This window comes from Pelophylax lessonae, assembly GCF_965119305.1.
Source record: "Pelophylax lessonae genome assembly, chromosome: 11".
In the NCBI taxonomy this organism is placed as follows: Eukaryota; Metazoa; Chordata; class Amphibia; order Anura; family Ranidae; genus Pelophylax; species Pelophylax lessonae.
Genome location: NC_138778.1, coordinates 1,267,973 through 1,280,519, shown reverse-complemented (window position 1 = coordinate 1,280,519; position 12,547 = coordinate 1,267,973).

The following is a 12,547-nucleotide window of genomic DNA, read 5'->3' as shown; positions in this document are numbered from 1 at the left end:
TGATTGGTTGCTAGGATGATAGACGGGCCCAGCAACCAATCATTTGACAGGCGGGAATTGGCCATGCTGGGAGCTCTGCTGATCACTATTTTTTATGTTTATACAGAAATGTTTTCTTCTTCATTTTATGCTGAGAATGTGAGGATTTATCTACTGAATATCAGCTCTATGAATGTGACTGCAATCACTGAGAATGGAAATCCTGGGAGATCATTTGGGATCTCTGGGGATCTGCTGACACCTGGAGATCTATGGGAATGTTTGCACTGATTTATAAATAAACTCCAATATTCAGCTCATCCTCCATCACTGCACTTCCAGACTTCTACCACTGGAGGGCGCCATCACCCAACTATAACTGTCCTCAATGGAGATTCAATGGTTGGGTCCCCAGTTATGGTGCGATGGGGAAATTGGGATGGGATGCATGAAAATCTGCAGAAAATGGATTTTGTTCTTCCATATGAGGGGCAGAAAGAAAATTGCAATCCCTGCGAACCAAAACTCCCGACTGTCCCGGATTTCCAGAGACTGTCCCGGATTTCCAGAGACTGTCCCGGATTTCCAGAGACTGTCCCAGATTTCCAGAGACTGTCCCGGATTTCCAGAGACTGTCCCGGATTTCCAGAGACTGTCCCGGATTTCCAGAGACTGTCCCAGATTTCCAGAGACTGTCCCGGATTTGGAATAAAGTCCCTCAGTCCCTCTTTCCTCCTCATTTCTTCCTCATGTTGCTCTGATCTCTATAGTTGTATATAAAATGCACTTTTTTATCTTTCAAAAACTGTTTCCCATCGCTAAACCTTTCATCTTATTTCTACATTGTTACATTTATAAATTCCAATAGCCGATAATAAGGAATAATCATTGAAAAAAAAAAAATCACTTGTGGGTTTAACCACTTGCTGACCGCCGCACGACTATTTACTGCAGCAGTCAGCCCCGTACAGGCAAAGTGACGTAGGGCTACGTCGCTCGCCCACAAGCCTTTAGGCTCATGGGCCGCTCGTTCCCCTGCATCCCCGCGCGTGTGACCGGTGGCTCCGATGTCCGCCGATCACTCGCGATCTCCCGGTGGAAAGGGAGAAAGGCAGGCGGATGATGTAACAAAGCCGCCTGTCATTCTCCCTGGTGTAACTGCAGAGATCATACGATCCTGCTATGTAGGATCCTATGTCTCTGTGGTTACATCACAAGCCACGCCCCTTTACAGTTAGAAGCACGCCCCTAGGGACACACTTAACCCCTTGATCACTAATAAAGTTAACCCCTTCCCTGCCAGTGTCATTAGTACAGTGACAGCGCATATTTTTAGCACTGATTACTGTAGTAATGTCACTGGTACCCCCAAAGTGTCAAAAATGTCAGTTAGGGGTCCGATCTGTTCGCCGCAATGTCACAGTACCTCTAAAAATCGCAGATCACCGCCATTACTAGTAAAAAAAAAAAAAACAATAAAAATGACAAAAATCTTTCCCTTAGTTAGTAAACGCAATAACTTTTGTGCAAATCAATCAAAATACGCTTTTTGCGATTTTTTTTTTTTTTTTTTTACCAAAAATATGTAGTAGAAAACAAATTGGCCTAAAATTATAAAAAATTTTGATTTTTTAATTTTTTTTTTTGTTTGGGAATGTTATATAGCAGAATGTGAAAAATATTGTTTTTTTTTTTTTTTTTTCAGAATTGTCGCTCTTTTTTTATTCATAGCGCAAAAAAATAAAAATCACACAGGAGATCAAATACCACCAAAAGAAAGCTCTGTTTGTAGGAAAAAAAGGACGTGAAATTCGTTTAGGTACAGCATCACACGACCGCGCAATTGTCCGTTAAAGTCATGCAGTGCCGAATCGCAAAATAGGGCCTGCTCAGGAAGGGGGTAAAATCTTCCGGGGGTTAAGTGGTTAAAGAGGTTGTAAACTCTGTAAATTTTTTATTTTTTTTTTACAACCTGAAAGAGAAACACATAATGAGCGGTGCATCGCATACTAGCTCATTATGAAATACTTACCTGAGAACGAGCCCCCGCCATGCCGCCCGCTCACCTCTATGACGGGCGAGATGTTCAGTCGCCCGTCTTCTGGGATCGTGGCATCCGGCCATCTGATTGGCCGGAGCCACGGTGACGTCACTCCCGCGCACGCGCAAGGGAGCCGACGGTCACGGCACGGGGCTCTGAAGGAACGGCACCAGCGGCCGTTCCTTCAGAGCGCATGCGCCAGTGATGTCACTGGATGCATGTAAGATAAATATCTCCTAAACGGTACATGTGTAGGAGATATTTACTGTACCTATAGGTAAGCCTTATCATAGGATCACCTATAGGGGGGGGTCTTATCATAGGATCACCTATAGGGGGGAGTCTTATCATAGGATCACCTATAGGGGGGGGGTCTTATCATAGGATCACCTATAGGGGGAGTCTTATCATAGGAACACCTATAGGGAGGAGTCTTATCATAGGATCACTTATAGGGGGGAGTCTTATCATAGGATCACCTATAGGGGGGAGTCTTATCATAGGAACACCTATAGGGGGGAGTCTTATCATAGGAACACCTATAGGGAGGAGTCTTATCATAGGATCACTTATAGGGGGGAGTCTTATCATAGGATCACCTATAGGGGGGAGTCTTATCATAGGAACACTTATAGGGGGGAGTCTTATCATAGGATCACCTATAGGGGGGAGTCTTATCATAGGATCACCTATAGGGGGGAGTCTTATCATAGGAACACCTATAGGGGGGGGTCTTATCATAGGATCACTTATAGGGGGGAGTCTTATCATAGGATCACCTATAGGGGGGAGTCTTATCATAGGAACACCTATAGGGGGGAGTCTTATCATAGGATCACCTATAGGGGGGAGTCTTATCATAGGAACACCTATAGGGAGGAGTCTTATCATAGGAACACCTATAGGGGGGAGTCTTATCATAGGAACACCTATAGGGGGGAGACTTATCATAGGATCACCTATAAGGGGGAGTCTTATCATAGGATCACCTATAGGGGGAGACTTATCATAGGATCACCTATAGGGAGGAGTCTTATCATAGGAACACCTATAGGGGGGAGTCTTATCATAGGAACACCTATAGGGGGGAGTCTTATCATAGGATCACCTATAGGGAGGAGTCTTATCATAGGATCACCTATAGGGAGGAGTCTTATCATAGGAACACCTATAGGGGGGAGTCTTATCATAGGATCACCTATAGGTACAAGTGTCAGAGGAGGGTTTACTTCCTCTTTAAAGAGTGACATGTTAGGTATCTATATACTCGGCGTAACATTATCTTTCACAATTATAGGAAAAGAAATGGGCTAACTTCAGGGGATTTTTTTATTAAAAAAAGTGTATTTTTCCCAAAACACTTGTGTTTGTAAGACTGCTATGCAAATACGGTGTGACATAAAATATTGTAACGACCGCCATTTTATTCTCTAGGGTCTCTGCTAAAATATATATATAATGTTTGGGGGTTCTATGTAATGTTTTTGCAAAAAATACTGATTTTAACTTGTAAACAACAAATGTCAGAAATAGGCTCGGTCCTTAAGTGGTTAAAAATCTGGAGCATGCGCAAATGTGCGAAAGTAGTTTGTGTGGGAAACCCCTGCGTACGCTGACGTGCCACAGGTTCCTGTCGGGTCCTAATGCCCCGTACACACGCAACGATTGTCGGCCGTGAATTATCGGCCAACGTCCGATCGGACGATTTTCCGTCGGTCAGTACAGATTTCGGCAGACAAAAATCTGATGAGCAAGACTGGGCATGCTCAGAGATGAAAAAACACACGGAAAGTCAACCAGCACATGACATCACTTCTGAAGTAGATTTTTGTTGGCCGAGAAAATTTGTGTGCAGTCTAGGCACATTCCAACCAACAAAACAACACTGGACAAAAGACGGCCGATCGGTTGGCCAATAATCGTTGCGTGTGTGCGAGGCTTAAAGCCCTGTGGCACATCCGCGCATGCGCAATGTTACCTTTCTTAGGTGAGAAAGCAGGAGGTGCTGCACAAAAAGTGTCACAAATGCTAAAAAAAATAAATAAAGTAACAGAAATCTAATTATAGGAAAGGGGAGGAGCCAATAGGTCTCTTTATTGGGTGGATGTTGGGGGAATGTATCGGGTGTCGGTTGTCGGGGACTGACTGTCTCGCTGATACATTCTTGGTGGTAATGTAAAGCGTCTAATTAAAGACAATCCCAATATAGCCGACAACAACTGGGAGCGCTCATTATTCTTCTCCGCGCTCCGATTTCCATTTTTACGGAAAGCCGGGAATCCTCCGGAATGTTCCGGAATGTCACAGCTGACGGTCACCTTGTCCCCGGGAATCACCCGAAATAAAGAGCAGAAAGAATGTCGGGGGTTCAAAAATAGTACGGGAGACGACTGAACCTGTTCACCATCAGAGAGTCCAGCAATAATGTAATAACCGCACCAACATTAATAAAAATAAGAAATGAAGAAAGATCGAAGATTTAGAAAAAAAAAAGCAAAATGTTTTACTTTCTGCTATAACACATATTATAAAAAATGCAAATAAATTCAGGCCAATATGTATTCTGTATTCTACACTTATTGGGAAAAAAATCCCAATAAGTATATATTTTTGGTTTGCATTTTTAATTTTCTAGCTAAAAATACGTATTTTAACCACTTCTGGACCAGTCCGTTTTTTGCAATTTAGACAATTGCGCGGTTGTGCGACGCTGTAACCAAATAAAATTGATTCTCCTACAAACAGAGATTTCTTTTGGTGGTATTTGATCACCCCTGCGATTTTTATTTTTTTGCGATATAAACAAAAAAAGAGCGACAATTCTGAAGAAAAAAAAAAAAAAACAATAATTTTCACTTTCTGCTAAATAACATTCCCCACCCCCCCCCCCCAAAAAAAAAAATGTATAAAATGGAAATTTTTCATCATTTTAGGTCAATTTGTTTTCTGCTACATATTTTTGGTAAAAAAAAATCCCAATAAGCGTATTTTGATTGGTTTGCGCAAAAGTTATCACATCTACAAACTAGGGAAAAGAGTTATGTCATTTACATTTTAGTTCTTTACTAGTAATGGCGGCGATCTGCGATTTTTAGCGGGACTGCGACATTGCGGCGGACAGATCCGACCCCTAACTGACATTTTGACACTTTTGGGGGGACCAGTGACATTACTACAGTAATCAGTGCTAAAAATATGCACTGTCACTGTACTAATGACACTGGCAGGGAAGGGGTTAACCTAGGGATGATCAAAGGGTTAAGTGTGAGCCTAGGGGGTGTTTTCTAACTGTATGGGGGAGGGGCTTGTGAAATGATCATAGAGACCTGTGTTCCTATATAGAAGGCGCTCTGTGATCATTCCAGGGAGAAGAACGGTCAGCTGTGTTTATAACATCCGACCGTTCTTCTCTCTCAGCGGGGAGCGATCGGGGGTGTCAGGCAGCAATCAGAATCACACGCCCCGTGCATCGGAGTCCCCGCTGTCTAGTGGGGGAGGGTGCACGCTCACCCCCCCAGCACGCACCACTCCTGCGAACTGGCGTACCGGTACATCGATTCATGCAGCTGAGCCGGCCTGTCTTCCGAAATTTTAATTCAGATGAAAAATAGAATAAAAAAAAAGAAATGAATAGAACAGAAAAGAATAGAAAAGGATAGAATATAAAATAAAGGAATAGAATAGAATAGAAAATAAAGGAATAGAATAGAATAGAAAATAAAGGAATAGAATAGAATAGAAAATAAAGGAATAGAATAGAATAGAAAATAAAGGAATAGAATAGAATGAAAATAAAGGAATAGAATAGAATGAAAATGGAAAGAATTTTTCCGTCTTCCAAAATGAGAATTTTGCATAGAATAGAACCAGAATGAATTTGAGTACTTTGAATAGAGAAAATAAAATGAGTGAGTTTAGTAGCGGATGTGAAAGGAATGTTAGCGCCCGGCGGAGGTATGACACGCCTTTGTTGGCGTGGCGTTTAGCAGCTCTGGGCCCCGTCTGCATGCAGTGTCCCTCCATAGAGAAGAGGGATCAGCAATCTTCTGAATTATACCGAGCCATGACTCCAGCTTGGAGAGGCCGGAATATAACAGTCATTTGTGGACGGATCGCCTCCATATTGGCGCTGGCTATGTGGGGTCAGATGAGGTCAGGGGGTTCCGGAGATCCGCCCCGGATTGTGTGACGCGGTCATGTGACGCACTTGGGATGACTTATATTTAGTACTGTGGGTGGAATGATCGGCGTGTCGGACGGCTTATTTTATCGCCGGGAATTCGGCTCGCTGTCACCTGTCTCCAGCAACTGTCACATCCGCATCAAACTGTCTGTGCTAACGGGTTACTTAACCACTTCAGCCCCGGGAAAATTTCCCCCCTTAATGACCAGGACATTTTTCGTGATTCGGCACTGCGTTACTTTAACTGACAATTGCGCGGTCGTGCGACGCTGTACCCAAATTAAATTAACGTACTTTTTTCCCCACAAACAGAGATTTCTTTTGGCGGTATTTGATCCCTTCTGCGATTTTTCGATTTTGCGCTATAAACAAATAAAGAGCGACAATTTTGAAATCACTTCTGCCTGACCCGCTGATTGGCTCCTGCTGTGATTGGACACATCACAGTGGGTGTGAGTCGCTGGCGGCGCATGCGCGCCCCTGATCCAGTGTATGAAATCGCGTACAGGTTTGTCACTTTATGCAGGAGGGCTGCCCTGCCGCAGAAATTCTGTGTGGGGCGGTCCTTAACTGGTTAAAGAAAATCTGGCACCAAAAAATCATCACATATGCGACTTTTTGTCCCCTGCCTGATGAAAAATAAAGTTAAAAGAAAAAAAAAAAAACCAAGAAGTGTAAAAAAAATTAAAGTTACACCCAATCACTAAACCCTTGGCTGCCCGGCCTATGGCAGAATGAGGCCGGGGTCCGGCCTCTCATTCCTCTCTGTGGGCGTCATATGATGGCCTCCCGTCTCGTGTGCCCGCTGCCGGTACCATGTGACCACGGTGAGCAGTCACAGCAGGTCACATGACAGATGTAAACATTCACGCCATTCATTGTGTACTATTGTGTTTCTAGCTGTGATTGGTCTCAGTGATCACATGGTACAGACAGGGCCAATCACAGCTAATCACAGCAAAAGAAACCAAATGAATTTATTTCATTCAGTAAAATGCTTGCTTATAGCAATGGTATTCACTGCTATAAGCAATCATAATGTGAAATAAAAAATAAAAAAACACAACACTGTTTTGCGTGTTAAAAAAAGTCCTAAAGTAAAGAAAAAAATATAAGAATAAATAAAGTAAAGAAAAAATGAATTGAAAAAAAAAACGCATTTATTTATTTTTCTGTGCCGTCACCAGTCAGTGCTCCTGGTCACCCCACACCCGTTATATGATGTCGCTCGCCTGCACTGGTGACAGTATGTAAAAAAAATGAAATAAAAATAAAAAATGTTTTATTTCTTTTCTTTACTTTCCCAAAAAATTGTGCCAAAAAAAATACAACTTCAAAAAAACTCGCCATGCCTCTTACTAAATACCTCAGACTGTCTACTTTTCAAAAAGGGGGGATTTGGGGGGGGGGGGGGTAATATTTCTACTGTCCTGGCATCAAGAAATGAGATCGGCCGTCAGTACGTCAGGATTGGTCGATTTTCAGATACAGTATATATCCCATAACTTGCGGACTCTATAACTTTCCTACAGACTAAATAATATTCACTGATTTGGGGTATTTTTACCAAAGAAATGGAGCAGAATGCGATTTGGCCTAAATTTATAAGGAAAGATTATTTATTTGCAAAATTTTATAACAGAAACAAAAAAAAAAAACGTTTTTTTTTTTCTTTGTAAATTTTCAACCTGTTCTCGCTTGTTTAGCAAGAAATTTTCTCCCTCCCCTCCCCCCCCCGTGCTGATAAATATCATCAAACAAAGCTCTAGTGTGAACAAAATGATAAAAATGTCATATGAGTACAGTGTAGCATGACCGCGCAATTGTCATTCAAAGTGTGACAGCGCTGAAAGCTGGGAATTGGTCTGGGCAGGAGGGGACAGGAGCCGCGGACGCATGCTGGAATGCATAGAGCCGTGGACGCATGCTGGAATGCATAGAGCTGTGGACACATGCTGGAATGCATAGAGCCGTGGACGCATGCTGGAATGCATAGAGCCGTGGACGCATTTGTAATGCATAGAGCCGTGGACGCATGCTGGAATGCATAGAGCCGTGGACGCATGCTGGAATGCATAGAGCCATGGAGGCATGTTGGAATGCATAGACCCGTGGACGCATGCTGGAATGCATAGAGCCGTGGACGCATGCTGGAATGCATAGTGCTGTGGACGCATTTGTAATGCATAGAGCCGTGGACGCATGTTGGAATGCATAGAGTCGTGGACACATGCTGGAATGCATAGAGCCGTGGACGCATGCTGGAATGCATAGAGCTGTGGACACATGCTGGAATGCATAGAGCCGTGGACGCATGTTGAAATGCATAGACTCATGGACGCATGCTGGAATGCATAGAGCCGTGGACGCATTTGTAATGCATAGAGCCGTGGACGCATGCTGGAATGCATAGAGCCGTGGACGCATGCTGGAATGCATAGAGCCATGGACGCATGTTGGAATGCATAGACCCGTGGACGCATGCTGGAATGCATAGAGCCGTGGACGCATGCTGGAATGCATAGTGCTGTGGACGCATTTGTAATGCATAGAGCCGTGGACGCATGCTGGAATGCATAGAGCCATGGACGCATGCTGGAATGCATAGAGCCGTGGACGCATGCTGGAATGCATAGAGCCATGGACGCATGCTGGAATGCATAGTGCTGTGGACGCATTTGTAATGCATAGAGCTGTGCATGCATATTGGAATGCATAGAGCCGTGGACACATGTTGGAATGCATAGAGCCGTGGACGCATGTTGGAATGCATAGAGTTGTGAACGCATGTTGGAATGCATAGAGCCGTGGATGCATGTTGAAATGCATAGAGCCGTGGACGCATGCTACAATGCATAGAGCCGTAGACGCATGTTGGAATGCATAGAGCCGTAGACGCATGTTGGAATGCATAGAGCCGTGGACGCATGTTGGAATGCATAGACCAGTGGACGCATGCTGGAATGCATAGAACTGTGGACGCATGTTGGAATGCATAGAGCCGTAGACACATGTTGGAATGCATAGAGCCGTGGACGCATGTTGAAATGCATAGAGCCGTGGACGCATGCTACAATGCATAGAGCCGTGGACGCATGCTACAATGCATAGAGCCGTAGACGCATGTTGGAATGCATAGAGCCGTAGACGCATGTTGGAATGCATAGAGCCGTGGACGCATGCTGGAATGCATAGAGCTGTGCACGCATATTGGAATGCATAGAGCCGTGGACACATGTTGGAATGCATAGAGCCGTGGACGCATGTTGGAATGCATAGAGTTGTGGACGCATGTTGGAATGCATAGACCGTGGACGCATGTTGGAATGCATAGACCAGTGGACGCATGCTGGAATGCATAGAGCCGTGGACGCATGATGGAATGCATAGAGCTGTGGATGCATGTTGTAATGCATACAGCCGTGGACGCAGGTTGGAATGCATAGAACTGTGGACGCATGTTGGAATGCATAGAGCCGTAGACACATGTTGGAATGCATAGAGCCGTGGACGCATGTTGAAATGCATAGAGCCGTGGACGCATGCTACAATGCATAGAGCCGTGGACACATGATGGAATGCATAGAGCCGTGGACGCATGTTGGAATACATAGAGCCGTGGACGCATGCTGGAATGCATAGTGCTGTGGACGCATTTGGAATGCATAGAGCCGTGGACGCATGTTGAAATGCATAGAGCCATAGACGCATGCTACAATGCATGGAGCCGTGGACGCATGTTGGAATGCATAGAGCCGTGGACGCATGGTGGAATGCATAGAGCCGTGGACGCATAATGGAATGCATAGTGCTGTGGACGCATGTTGGAATGCATAGAGCCGTGGATGCATGTTGTAATGCATAGAGCCGTGGACGCATGCTGGAATGCATAGAGCTGTGCACGCATGTTGGAACGCATAGAGCTGTGGACGCATGTTGGAACGCATCGAGCCGTGGATGCATGTTGGAATGCATGTTGGAATGCATAGAGCTGTGGACGCATGCTGGAATGCATAGTGTTGTGGACGCATTTGTAATGCATAGAGCCGTGGACGCATGTTGAAATGCATAGACTCGTGGACGCATGCTGGAATGCATAGAGCCGTGGACGCATGATGGAATGCATAGTGCTGTGGACGCATTTGTAATGCATAGAGCCGTGGACGCATGTTGAAATGCATAGACTCGTGGACGCATGCTGGAATGCATAGAGCCGTGGACGCGTGCTGGAATGCATAGTGCTGTGGACGCATTTGTAATGCATAGAGCCGTGGACGCATGCTGGAATGCATAGAGCCGTGGACGCATGCTGGAATGCATAGTGCTGTGGACGCATTTGTAATGCATAGAGCCGTGGACGCATGCTACAATGCATAGAGCTGTGGACGCATGTTGGAATGCATAGAGCCGTGGACGCATGTTGGAATGCATAGAGCCGTGGACGCATGTTGAAATGCATAGAGCCGTGGACGCATGCTACAATGCATAGAGCCGTAGACGCATGTTGGAATGCATAGAGCCGTAGACGCATGTTGGAATGCATAGAGCCGTGGACGCATGCTGGAATGCATAGAGCTGTGCACGCATATTGGAATGCATAGAGCCGTGGACACATGTTGAAATGCATAGAGTTGTGGACGCATGTTGGAATGCATAGAGCCGTGGATGCATGTTGGAATGCATAGACCAGTGGACGCATGCTGGAATGCATAGAGCCGTGGACGCATGTTGGAATGCATAGAGCTGTTTACGCATGTTGGAATGCATAGAGCCGTGGATGCATGTTGAAATGCATACAGCCGTGGACGCAGGTTGGAATGCATAGAACTGTGGACGCATGTTGGAATGCATAGAGCTGTAGACACATGTTGGAATGCATAGAGCCGTGGACGCATGTTGAAATGCATAGAGCCGTGGACGCATGCCACAATGCATAGAGCCGTGGACACATGATGGAATGCATAGAGCCGTGGACGCATGCTGGAATGCATAGAGCCGTGGACGCATGCTGGAATGCATAGTGCTGTGGACGCATTTGGAATGCATAGAGCCGTGGACGCATGTTGAAATGCATAGAGCCGTAGACGCATTCTACAATGCATAGAGCCGTGGACGCATTTTGGAATGCATAGAGCCGTGGACGCATGGTGGAATGCATAGAGCCGTGGACGCATGCTGGAATGCATAGTGCTGTGGACGCATGTTGTAATGCATAGAGCCGTGGACGCATGTTGTAATGCATAGAGCCGTGGACGCATGCTGGAATGCATAGAGCTGTGCACGCATGTTGGAACGCATAGAGCTGTGGACGCATGTTGGAACGCATCGAGCCGTGGATGCATGTTGGAATGCATAGAGCTGTGGACGCATTTGGAATGCATAGAGCCGTGGACGCATGTTGAAATGCATAGAGCCGTAGACGCATTCTACAATGCATAGAGCCGTGGACGCATTTTGGAATGCATAGAGCCGTGGACGCATGGTGGAATGCATAGAGATGTGGACGCATGCTGGAATGCATAGTGCTGTGGACGCATGTTGTAATGCATAGAGCCGTGGACGCATGTTGTAATGCATAGAGCCGTGGACGCATACTGGAATGCATAGAGCTGTGCACGCATGTTGGAACGCATAGAGCTGTGGACGCATGTTGGAACGCATCGAGCCGTGGATGCATGTTGGAATGCATAGAGCTGTGGACGCATGTTGGAACGCATAGAGCTGTGGACGCATGTTGGAATGCATGTTGGAATGCATAGAGCCGTGGATGCATGTTGGAACGCATAGAGCTGTGGATGCATGTTGGAATGCATGTTGGAATGCATAGAGCTGTGGACGCATGTTGGAACGCATAGAGCTGTGGACGCATGTTGGAACGCATGTTGGAATGCATAAAGCTTTGGACGCGTGTTGGAACGCATAGAGCCGTGGATGCATGTTGGAACGCATAGAGCTGTGGATGCATGTTGGAACGCATAGAGCTGTGGACGAATGTTGGAACGCATAAAGTTGTGGATGCATGTTGGAATGCATAGAGCCGTGGATGCATATTGGAATGCATAGAGCTGTGGATGCATGTTGGAACACATGTTGGAATGCATAGAGCTGTGGACGAATGTTGGAATGCATAGAGACGTGGATGCATATTGGAACCCATGTTGGAACGCATAGAGCTGTGGACGCATGTTGGAATGCATAGAGCCGTGGACGCATGTTGGAATGCATAGAGCCGTGGACGCATGCTGGAATGCATAGAGCCGTGGACGCATGCTGGAATGCATAGTGCTGTGGACGCATTTGGAATGCATAGAGCTGTGGACGCATGTTGAAATGCATAGAGCCGT